This window comes from Balaenoptera borealis, assembly GCF_965194805.1.
Source record: "Balaenoptera borealis genome assembly, chromosome: 3".
Lineage (NCBI taxonomy): Eukaryota > Metazoa > Chordata > Mammalia > Artiodactyla > Balaenopteridae > Balaenoptera > Balaenoptera borealis.
The window spans coordinates 143,042,892-143,055,424 of NC_138866.1; positions in this window are offsets into that span (position 1 = coordinate 143,042,892).

Genomic DNA, 12,533 nt, shown 5'->3' on the forward strand with positions numbered 1-12,533 from the left:
GGGAGGGGAAGAGCAAGTAGTTCATCAGGTAAAAGAGAGTTCTAGCATTGAGCTTTAAATTTGCCTGTGAGCTTCCAGTGAGCCAAAGAAAAGAGAGAGAGAGAAAAGGAGAGAGAGGAAGGCATTAGTAAGGGTCAGCAAAGGACAGCTTCCCATTGGCTTAATGTCTAAGGGTTTAGAAACTTCTGGAGTTCAAGGGCAGCATCAATTATTTAGCATTATATAAGGTGTGGCTACTTGACTCCTTCATTATATGATTGGGGCCTTAGCAAACATGCTCAGGTGAATAGGTTCAAATGAATACATTGAGCTTCAAAGAAATGGTCAAGGGACTTCCCTGGCAGTCCAGTGGTTACACCTTGGCGCTTTCACTGCTGAGGGCCTGGGTTTGATCCCTGGTCTGGGAACTAAGATCCCACAAGCCTCAAGGCACGGCCAAAGAAAAAAAGAAAAGAAATTGTCAAGAAGCTATCCACTGGGCTGCCTGCCTTGGCTCATCACATTTAATGAAGTGTCTCTTTTGACCTGGTGGCAACTTCTTTAAAGTAGACTCCTATCTTTGTCCTATGAGAGTGGATGTGATTTTTTTTAAAACGGTTCTCACTATGGAGCCTTTTAGGTCCTGTGCTAGGTACCCCATGAACCTTATCTGCATCTCTCTCTCCTCATTGTAGGGATAAGCAATCCCAGCTCAGAGAGGTTAAGTAACTTGCCCACAGGCTCCCAGCTAATATGTAAAATAATCGGGACCCAACAGCCCCTGCTCCTTTCATTCCTTCAGTGTTTCTCACACTTTACTCGTACATGTGCCTTCTTCCCTATCTTTGTCTTACCCTCGTAACATGCGTGATTGTTTACCATTTTTCAGCAAATTAACTCTCTGTTTTTTAAGTTTAACTTTTCCTTAAGCAATATGCATGAAATTATGAGTTTGATGTGCTTGTTATGTTATATGTATGTTATGTTATATTAGCAATATTATTAATGCACATTAAAATAATTATGTAACCATTAATTTTTTAATTTAAAATTGTGTGAGTATGACCTAATATATCCCTCTAATGGTGTGCATATTCAACCTTTGGAAAACCTTACGCAGTTTCCAGAAGTGAAATAAGGTGGACATTTCAATGAACGATACTGTTTGTTGCTGTTGTTTGGGGTTCTAAAGTATCAACACCCTTCTTTAAGCAAGGCTCATCCACTGTCTCTGAAAGCAAAAAAGGTAGAGACCCCAGAATATCTAGAACAGCCACAATGTTATCACAAGAGAAGTGTCTAGACCTGCAAAAACTCTGCAGTGAGGTGGGATAGGGAGGATGGGAGGGAGACACAAGAGGGAGGAGATATGGGGATATATTTATATGTATAGCTGATTCACTTTGTTATAAAGCAGAAACTAACACACCATTGTAAAGCAATTATATTCCAATAAAGATGTTAAAAAAAAAAGTCTGCAGTGAGGGGATCCAGTCATTTAGATACCTGGGTTTCTGCTCTTCTGCTTAAAATAAACATTTGTTAATAGTTACACTTCACGTAATGTCATGAATAAAAGTCAAATAAAAACCTTTGGACTTTATTTGATAACTACAAGCAGACTAACAGCAAATCATATTTAAATAAGGCCTTCGTAAGTGCACCATGATGAAACAGAAGCAATAAGGTTAATTAAGTCCTTATGTTCTATTATATACCTAGGGAACCCACCTTCTTTAGATTAAACAGTATTAAAGATAGAAGGGCATGTGGTAAGTTGAAGTTATCCTCAATATATCAATGAAATGCTCTTCTTGGATTTTCAGTGGTTGATTTTAAAGTTGGTTTGAGCAGTAATCCCAAGAGAGGAATCTTTTGATCTAACCAAATGAAGGAATAATCCCATTAATGCTTAAGCAAGGAAGTCATCATTTGTTCACGCAGCCAACATCTACTGGATGGATGCCTAGTGATGCTGGATATTGTGCTAGGTTCTAAGATACCCAAATAAGATGTGGTCCCTGCCCTCAGCGAGCTCATAGTCTAGTTGGGGAGACAAACAAATCAAACATAGGATGATCATGTTATGTTGTGTGGGCACAGGTACTAAGGGGGCCCAGAGAAAAGGAATTAAATGCAGCCTGAGGGAGTCAAGATAGGCTTCTCAGAGAAGAGAAAGGGGCAGAACTAAGTGCTTAAGGATGAGTTGGAGTTTGTGATGAGGTAACTTCAGGCAGAAGGACTAAATCACATATGGGAAAGCACCGTAATGAAGGGCAACATGATGGAATTGGAGACCAGGTTGTTCATAATAAACAAGTAATTCAGTTCTGCTTAAGTGAAGAAGGGGAGAAAAAGTTCAAGACAAGATGGACCAGATGATGACAAGCCTAACTAACTAGTTTATCCTGAGAGCTGTAGGAGCCATTTGAAGGTAGTAAGCAGAGGAGATTTGGGTTACTTGACAGCGGCTGCCAGGAATCCTCTGTGTGGGCTGCTCGTCTCCATTCTGGGGACTTTCCCTGGATGCATTTGGCACTAGAGAGCAGCTGCAATTACTGACGGCTGGAAAACAAGGTCTCTCTGGCATGTTATTCGGGCGACTGTAATTACAGATAATGGGCCTCAATTTGCCCGTCAGGAATTTGCACAGTTGGCTCTATCACTGGAATTTGAATATTTTGCGTCCTGCTTGTGCACCAAAGTTAGAGAGCAAAAGTGGCTGTGGTTTCTCAGGAACTCATACACTGACCTTGCAAATGGTCTTAGGCCTTTGTGAAGCCGTGGCCCTTCCCTGAAGAGTGGGCTTTCCCTGAGCAAACCCATCCCCCCAGAAAAAGTTTCGAGACACTCTCCTCAGGCACCAGGTCTGGAAGCTAAACAAGCAGCACCTACTGTTCCAGTGAGGTTGTGGCACTCTCCTGGAGTCCATGGTTGGTTGGGAGGACTGTGTCCACTCAGTTCCTTGTCTTTAACCCAGGCTGACACACCCTCACACTTCACTGCCCATAGCCAATTAAAAAAAAAAAAAAGTGCTTTGAATATATTTCAGCTCCATTTAGGGCAATTGCCTTGGAAGCTCTTGCTTCATTACTGTTTTTGTTCTTTATGCCCCATTCTGGTCCAGGGTCAACCAACTTTGTTTTCTACTCTTCTGGTTTTGTGTTCTGTTCTTGTCCCAGCACTGGCCCTTCTATCGATTTAACAAATATTTATATAGTATTTGGCCATATACCAAGTCATGTTCTAAATTGCTTTATGTGTATTAACTCATTTATTCTTCATAATAAAAGTATGCAATAAATACAGATAAGGTAGTTATTATTATATCCATTTTACAGATGAGAAAATGAAGCCAAGAGTAGGGGAAATCAGATTTGAACAAGGCAGTTTTTCTCCAAAGTCTATGCCCAACTTCACTTGAATCTCATACATTTCAACTTGTGTCTCCTTAACATCTGAGATATTTTTTTACTAAACCCTTTTTTTGTGCTAGGCATTTTACATGTGTGACCTCCTCTAATCCTCAAGACAACACAAAAGGACAGATACAGACAAAAGAGCTAAGTTATTGTGATTTAAGCAACTTGCCCAAGATTATGCTGATAGTAAGTGGGAGAGCTGCCGGCCACTGAGCCTGACAGAGCTCTTTATCCCCCCATCTCTTGCCTCATTCTCTCCGGTATTGATTGTTTGGGGTATTCTCACAGCTTGAGTCAGTCCCTGGGACCCTACAACCACCATGACACTAGACACAGCCCAGACCCCATTCAAGGGAAGCGTATTACAATCCGCCACAATCTCAGAGGAAGGAAATGTAAACTTACAGTCTACTCTGTGAGGTCACGTCCTCACTGCTTCAAAGGGCCTCTTAATAAATATAGCTGTAACAATTATATTCGTCATTTATGAAATGCTTTCTAATGTGCCAGGCACTTTATATACAATATTCCTAAGCAGCATGACAATCCTACGAGGTCAATATTATTACTGCTATTTTACAGATGAAGAAACAGAGGTTCAAAGAGGTTAAACAACTTGCCCACCATCACCCAATTATTCAGATATGCTGACTCCAAAATCCATACTTTTTCTACTATATCTGGCTTCTTTTCTTGTGAACTATATCCAGAGAAGGCCTTTCCAAGGGCTTAGAGAAAATATAGAAGATGAAAGAGAATAGGTTCCAGCGTGGGTTGGGTGAGTTCATTATTTTGTTTCTTTCCTTCCTTCCTTTCTCCTATCCTCCCTCCTTGCCTTCCTTCCTCTTTTCAATTAAGAAAAATGACACAGTGAATAACAAAGCTAACAGAGGCCCTAGACTTGGCCTCCTGTCATCTAAGTTCCACCCATGCACAATTATGACTGCTGACAATAAAATCCCAACCCAGTGTGAATCAGCACAAAGAAAAAGCAAAAGAGGGCAGGGCTGGGGCTTGGTGCTCAGAGTTAGCCCCAAAAATATGAGTCAGGGAAGTCTCAGGATAACCTCCTGCCAAATTAATCCCAGGCCAGGGCTTGCCAAGGTGCAGCTGCTCTCACAAACTCCAGAGGACCGAAGTGGACTGCCCTAGGGAGAAAGGGCAGTTCTACTGGGCCTGAGAGAGACCACTGGGCAGGTCATTGGAATTGTTGTCATCGACTGAATCTCACTGGGGCTGCTGTGGCAGAAGACTGTCCTACAGTCATGTAGGTGGCAGCGTACCTGTTTAATTCTCCTCTTCACTGTACCCAGATACTCAGTAAAGGTGTGTCTAATGCACAGAGGCACAGATTTATTTGCATTATTATATAACATCTGCAACGTGGACTAGCCAAAAATAAAGTGTCAACACAGTGCCTGCGTGCTATCCTAAAAATAATGGCATGGGTTTGTAGAGACCTAAACAAAATGAAAAAGGTTTGTCATAGTTTGTCCTTGGTCTGGGTTCTCCCCCATCATCTCCAGGTCCACCTCCCTCTCTGAACCTGAACTTTGTGAGTAAATTCTGGGGTCAGAGGTTGTCAGCATCACCTTGTGCTCCAACCCCAGACAGACCTAGGCTCTTGTAGGTCTCAATAATCTGCACCTCTTTCTTTCAAAACACAGAAACCAGGACATTTTCTGCTCACCCAGATCCTCCTAGAGAAAGAAGAGGGAGTTATGCATCCATGCTATATGGAAAGAGAAGAGGATTTTAGAACTATAAAGATCTGGAAATGAACTCTGCTACTTCCTGTCTGCATAGTCTTTGGGCAGCTTATTCATCTGTAACAATGGAGAAAACAAGACTTATGTTGGAAAGTTGTTGAGAAGACTACTTACATGTTAACGTGGCCAGGACAATGTCTGGCTCATGGTTGATTAGATCGTGGTCACCCAATCTCCTGGGCTGACCTGTGCTTCTTTCTGTATTCCCAAATCCTTCTGAGAGCCCTAGAATCATCTGTTCCTTCTAATACAGGACTCATTGATCAGAAATGCACTGAAGGCCACTCTGGGATACTCCCTGTGTTCCAGAAACAGAAATGGGCAATTTAATTATTCTTTTATTTCGTAAAATGGTGAAGCACGTGTTCTGGGTTAGGGACTGAACTAGGAGCTGGGGATGTATAAATGAGTTGTGGGTCTCAGTTTAGAGGGGGAAACAGACAAATCAGACTATAGTCGTGAGATCTATAAGGGCAAAACTAGAGTCTGGGCAAGTCCCGGGAAGAGTATCTAAATGGGATTCTCGGGAACTGTTTGAGGGGTGTGTGTGTGTGTGTGTGTGTGTGTGTGTGGAGGGGGTGTGTGTGTTGGGAAATAAGGCATGAAGGGGAGGGGGGCAGGTGGGAGCCTGAAAGGGCAAGCAGGAGTAGACCAGATGAGGAAGGATGGTGGGATTGGCTCTGCCTGCAGAGGGAACAGCGTACGCCTAGGCACAGAGTAGGAAATCACCACTGGTTCTGACCAAGGGGACCAGAGGATAGTGGAGGGCGAGACCAGGGCAGCAGCTGGAGAGTTGGGCAGAGGTTAGATCGCAAAGGGTCTGGGGAGCTAAGCTATGCAGTTTTTGGTTTTAACACGAAATGTATAGTGAGTCCTTGAAGCATTCCAAGCAGAAGGGTAACATGATCAGATTTGCTTTCCTAAATTGCCATGACAATTTATGTCCTCAGATTTGACTTGTTTTTATGAACTCACGACACTACCTACCCCCACCACCCCTACCCCACGGAAAGAGAAAATTACATTTCCAAAAATTAAAATTGTCAAAGAACCACATGCTAGATGGGATTTTGGTTTTGTGTTGATGGCGCTGTTTGGGGTGGGAGAGATTGGATTTGAATAAGAATATTAACACTATGACCAGAGCATTTGGCTCTCTTTTCACCCACAGAGCTAAGTCCATGGCTCTCAGATCATGAACAGGAGTTTTGAGATTTTTACCAAATCTGGAGACAATGATCTTCACTCTGACAAACGAGTTCTCAGAGGCCCCTCAGGAGTGAAAAAGCAGGAGGGCTGTAACCCAGCCCTGAAATTTATTGGCAGAAGCAGTTTATGACTGTAAAGTCTCACTCTCAAGGCACCCCTGTGCTTGCCTTCTATTTCTGGCCCTAACCAAAGCTGTCAGCTTCTCACTTTCAAAAGCATTTAGTTCGTTTAATTAAAAAAATATTATGATTGTGAGAAGTCTATAGAAGTGCCCTGAAAATCTGATGACCTCATTTTTTGGTAGCTCCACAACATTTGTGAACATTTGTTTTTAATCATTGTCACTTCCTTTGATCAAATTTACTGTCAGGGTTTTGGAGTTTCAAGGGCAGTTTATCCTACCAATCAGGACCCATTTATCTGAGGCTCCGTCTCTGTAACTTAAATACAACACGCTGGCATAAAATAAAAATCCCACTGACCTCAGCAGCAGGCAAGATCTGGAAAGCAGACTTAGAAAGTAGATTAAAAGAAAAAGCTCAAACTTTCTCTGTTGCAATCCTGTATTGTCCTCATTCACTGGAAGGCTTTTCTAATATGACATTTGTCTTGGCAGATAAAGTGTCACATACTAAGCAGGTGATAAGTGGCATAACTCAATGGAAGCATTTGGGAAAGCAAGTCAGAAACAAACGAGTAGCTGGAATGTGTAATAATCAGCTCAGACAGGCAAGGTCCCAACACAAAAGTTATTTTGAAGGCTCCTCTCTGATTTGGCAGCCTGGCTGAAGTTAGACAGGTTTGAGCTTACTTTTAAAATCAGTCTCCCCATGAGTGAGTGAGTGTGTGTGTGTGTGTGTGTGTGTGTATTACACAGCTGCTGTCTTTCTGTCACTGAATACTTAAAGTAGAAAATCAGGAGGTAGTGTCATACTTGAAAAGAGAGAAAAGAAGATCTTCAAGAGAAAAATAAAGAGAGGAAAGCAGATTTCCAAATAGACCTGATATCCACTTCAAGAGACCAGCTAAAATTACCCCAGCTAAAGAGTTTCTTGTGTCACAAGCTTTGTTCCTAATGTACGCTGAGGCCAAGGCCTCCGCAAGTGGAGCTCTAGTCACAGCTCAGCTGGGAATTATACACCCTCTGGGGTCTGCAGGCCAAGATTTAAGTGCATTAACGGAGGGCCTCCTCAAACTAGTGTGACGGAGATCCATCAAATCCGAATAGAAGCCAGAAAGGGGAAAGAAAATAAAATTAAATAGTTCTTTCATAAACTTCATTCAAGTTTCATGAGTTGAGACACAGATGTGAAATTTTAAAAGCATTCTCCAATGCCTTCGTTCTGGATGAATAGGTTTCTACATTTAGGCAGTTTTAGCATTTGCAAGGCACTTGCTTTGTGGAGGGGAAATGAATGTGTGGACAGGAGAGAGAGAAGAGGGAGGTGAAGGGCCAGCTTTAACTTGTACCTGGTTCCAAATTTTCCTAAGTTCCAAAGGTCTTGGTTTAAGAGCTCTGTTTAACTGTGAGAGCAGCTCCCAAATAAAAGTGAGACCCAGAACTATCTTCCTATAAGTCTCTGACTGATCTGACTCCTCCCAAATTGGGAGCTTCATAGAGGCGGTATTCTTGAGCTGGCTTTTAAGACTTGTGGAATTAGCCAGGCAGTGATGCAGTAGCAGGAGATTCTGGGTAGCGGTAACCACACCAACAAGGGCGGAAAGGAAGAAACAAGAGGACATGTTCTGGACATGTGAAGATAAAGAATTAAAAGGGCTTGGCATCAGTCTGGATGTTTGGGGCAGGGCAGAGGGAGGTGTCAGAGGTGACTTGGCAGGTTTCAGTTCAAGTGGTGACCTTTACTGAAGAATGGAATACAGGGAAAGGAATGAATTTGGAAGGCGAGGTGATTGAGAAGGGCATCTGCTGATCTGGGCTTCCCAGCATCCATCCCACTTCTTTCTATCCATGGTACTTCAATTTTCCTTTAAGCACACACCCCATCCTGTATCCTCTACTCAAGTGGCTCAGGAGTAACTGACACCATCTATGGTTCAATGGGTGGACACATGACCCAGCCCTGACTAATCAGAACATTTCGTCTCCCAGACCATCAGGGCTGACTCTATAATTTTATATAGAATTGCTTATGAATGCTAACATAATGGTGGGACGGTGAAACTTTGAGCTGTATTTGCATAGCAGTTTGTAAGATTAAGAAATCACCAAAAACAGGGGGATGACATGATTATAGGGGAGCTAAGTCTTCTCCAGTGACCTGCTTGCAGTGCTATGGTACCACCAGTATTGATTCAGGGATGGACATGTGATCAAAGTTGGGCCAGTGAAAGATAGCCCTGAGACTTTTGATCAAAGTATTGGGATACAGGACCTCTCATTTCATTGGGGGTACAAAGCTGATAAAATGGGGGCCTGGAGCTTCTGGTAGTTATATTGTTACTATGAGAGAAGAGTTTTCTGAGAAAGAAACCAAGACAGAAGAGAGCAGAGCCAAGAGAAAGAGATGGCGAGAAACAAAGAAGGTGGTGATGGGGAGAGACAGATTCCTCCTAATGGCATCACTGAATCACTCGGAACAAGACTTGCTTGAAATCTATCTCTGGATTTAATTTTCCTTTTTCTTTTTTTCTTGAGCCAGTGAACCAAAAGAGTCTTAATGAATATAAAGATGTTATTTTTGGACATATATATTTTAGGTACTGGGAGTCATCCAGACAGTTAAAAAAGAAAAACTAGTGCCCAGGACGTTAGAGAAAGTGACTTGAGCACTAAGATAAAGTTTTAAGAGTCATTCACATGTTTAAAACAATAATAAGAGCCAAGAGTCACCTTCTTGCTTGGTGCCAGATATTGTTCTAAAGTGCTTTGTATTTATTCTCTCGTTTCACCTCACAGCAACTATGTGAGTAAAAAACTGTTGTTTGTATTTTACAGGTGAGGACATTAATACACACACAGGAGAGGTTAAGCAGCTTGCTGTGGTGGCCAGACTCCAAGATGACACTAATGAAACCGACCTCTTGGTTATTCATGCCATTATTTCATTCCCTCCCCTTGAGTCTGGGCTAGACCTAGTGACTTGCTTCTGATGAACAGAATGAGACAGAAGTGATGGTGTGTGACTTGGAGACAATCATTAAAGTGGTATAGCTTCCACTCTTCCGTGTCTCTCTCTTTCTCTCTCTCATCACTCTCCTTGAGGAAAGCCATGTTGTGATCAGGCCTGTGAAATGTCTCATGAGGTGAGAAACTGAAGTCTCTGGTCAACAGCCACAGGTTTGAGTTTAGAAGTGGATCTTCCAACCCTGGTCAAGTCTTCAGAGACTATAACTCCTACTGACAGCTTCACCTCTTGAGAAATTCTGAGCCAGAACCACTCAGCTAAGCGATTCTCAATTCCTGACCCTCAGAAACTGTGTGAGATAATAAGTGTTTGTTGTTTTAAGCTGATGTGTTTATGGGTAATTTGCTACACAGCAGCAGATAATTAATACAGATTTTGGTACCAATAATGGAGTGCTGATATAATAAAAATCTAAGATGTCGAAGTTGTTTTGGAAACACAAAGTGAGTGGAAACTAGAAAAGCTGTAAGGATTTTGAGGAGAGTGTTAGTGAAAGCTTGAAGTGCCTTAAACACACGATTTGTAGAATTATGGACTTCGAAGAGCCCATCAGTTAAGGCTTAAAGGAAAATGGAGAAAAGCTTATTAGAAACTGTATAAAAGGGGATCTTCATTGTGCAGTAGCAGAAAGTTTAGTAATATTGTTGCCTGCAGTAACATGGGTGGTAAAAAATGTACCTGATTAACTGGGTGATCAAATTAAGGAAATTTCCAGCCAGTGTGCTGAAGGTGCCAGCTAGTTTCTTCTTACTGCTTACGGTAAAATGCAAATGAGAGGGATAAACTAATGGAAGGATTGTTAAACAAAAAAGGAACTGAAGGGTTTGAACAGTCTCATCATCTGTAGATGCCAAATGATGTTAAAATTTAAAAATGGCTTCTGAGAAAAGATCAAATCCAGAGCACTGCCGGGAAAACCTGGTCCAGAGACAAAGCCCAGTGTGTGTCTGTAAAATGCTTTGTTAATACTTGGAAAACTTAAATGTGTTGCCTCACAGTAGTGTTCAGGCAAACAAAAAGTCCTCTATGATGCTAAGGGTGTGACTAACAGGTCCTCTCAATCAAACAATGGGACTTCTAAGAAGCTTTAGGGTATTGTCTTTCCACGGACGTCCAAAGTAGAGAAGAACTATATCAAAGAGATTTGTGAGTGTGGCTTTATTTTAATGGAGTGGACCCCCAATAAGATTCACAGGAGACCCACTAAGTATTTAAAATAATTATATCAGCAGAAACACTACCAACTTAGACTAAAAGAGGTGAAAACAGTACAAAATGTAGAAAGGATTTTGAGCTCTCGAAATTCAACAGGACAGAAGCAAACTGAGGAAACTACTTAGTTGCAGATATATGCTACCTTTCATGAAAAAGGAAAGATAACACAGAGAGTGGAACCAAGAGCTATGAGAACCATTCCTGGGCAGAGATAGGACTGAGTCCGAATCTAGGAACTCACAATATTTTCCAAGATGGGTTTCAGAATTGCTATGGACCAGTGATGACTTTGTGCCTCCCAGTTCCTCCCTTTTTGAACAGGATATCTATAACGAATATCCGATGCCTATTTCACAATTGTACATTGGATGTGTGCTTTGGAGGAGGGGACAGATCATTTGTCTACTTCATAGGATTAGTTTAAAGATTAAGAGCTATACTCAAGGAACTATACTTAAGGTCTACATCTGAGGAGCCACATTCACACCTGGACCTCATTTAGGTTATGAAATTCTGGACTTTGATGTTAAAGTGGTCTGGAGACTTCTGAAGGCCTTAGGATGTGATGAGAATATTTTTCTCAGCCTTGAGATATAATGAGGATATTTTTCATGTGAGAAGAATGTGAATCAATGTGAGGTCAGAGAACAGACTGTGATAGCTAGCCTACAAATGAGCCCCAGTGGTTCCCACCTCCTAGAATTCAGTCATTCGTATAATCTCCTCTTCTTAAATGTGGACTGGACTTAGCAACATGCTTCTAATGAATATAATAAGAAATGTTCGTACATGACTTGGAGACTATGTCATAAAAAGTAGTGTTGCTTCAGCTATCTGTTTCTTTCTCTCTCTCTGTCTCTCCTTCTTTCTCTGTTTCTCCTCATTCACTTGGTAACAAGCCATGCAGTGAGCATTTCTGTGGAGAGGACCAGGTAACCAGGAACTGAAATCTGCTAACAGCCAGGAGAGTAAAGTTGGAAGCAGATTCTCCAGCCCTAGTCCAGAGACTGTGGCCCCAGCTGACAGCTTTACTGCAACCTCATGAGAGACCTTGAACCAGAACCACCCATCTTAGCTACTTACAGATTCCTAACCCCAAGAAACTGTGTAGATAATAATTGTTTTGCTATTTTAACCTACATTTTGGGATCATTTGTTGCATGGCAGTAAACAATATACTTGCCAAAGGCATAAACTCTCTGATTCCACTTAAATGAACCCTAGGGAAGACAAATCTTATCTAAGTTGTCTGGGGTCATGGGTGGTGGTGAGGACTAACAAGACAGGGGGACATTTGTCACACTCGCTGAATTGTACACTTAAAAATGAGTGTATTTATTGAATGTATATTTTACATAAATAAAGTTGACTTATGAGGGCAGATAATGAGGAGATGGAATTACTAGTGACTGTAGGCTAAAAAGCATGATGGGGAAGGCAAGAAGAGGGATGGGGCAATGTCTTAAGAATGTATCTATGTCAGGGATTTTAATTTATTTTTTAGGAAAATAGAGGCTTGACTAAGTTTGAAAGCAGAGGATAAGGACTAAAGGTGTAGAACAAAAAGTTTAAATTATAAAATAATATTCCAGAGGGGACCAAAATAAATTATATTAAGCAGGACGATTGGATAGTAAAATACTTCTTGGAAAAGATGGCTAAAAGGAGAGTTAGAAGCTTGAGCAGGGACTTGTGTTTAGGTAAAGAAAGAGTCTATTATAATTTTTGTGCAAATTGACACTGGAAGTCAATTAATTTTTGATGCTCTGCTAAAATGTTTAGTATTATTCTGT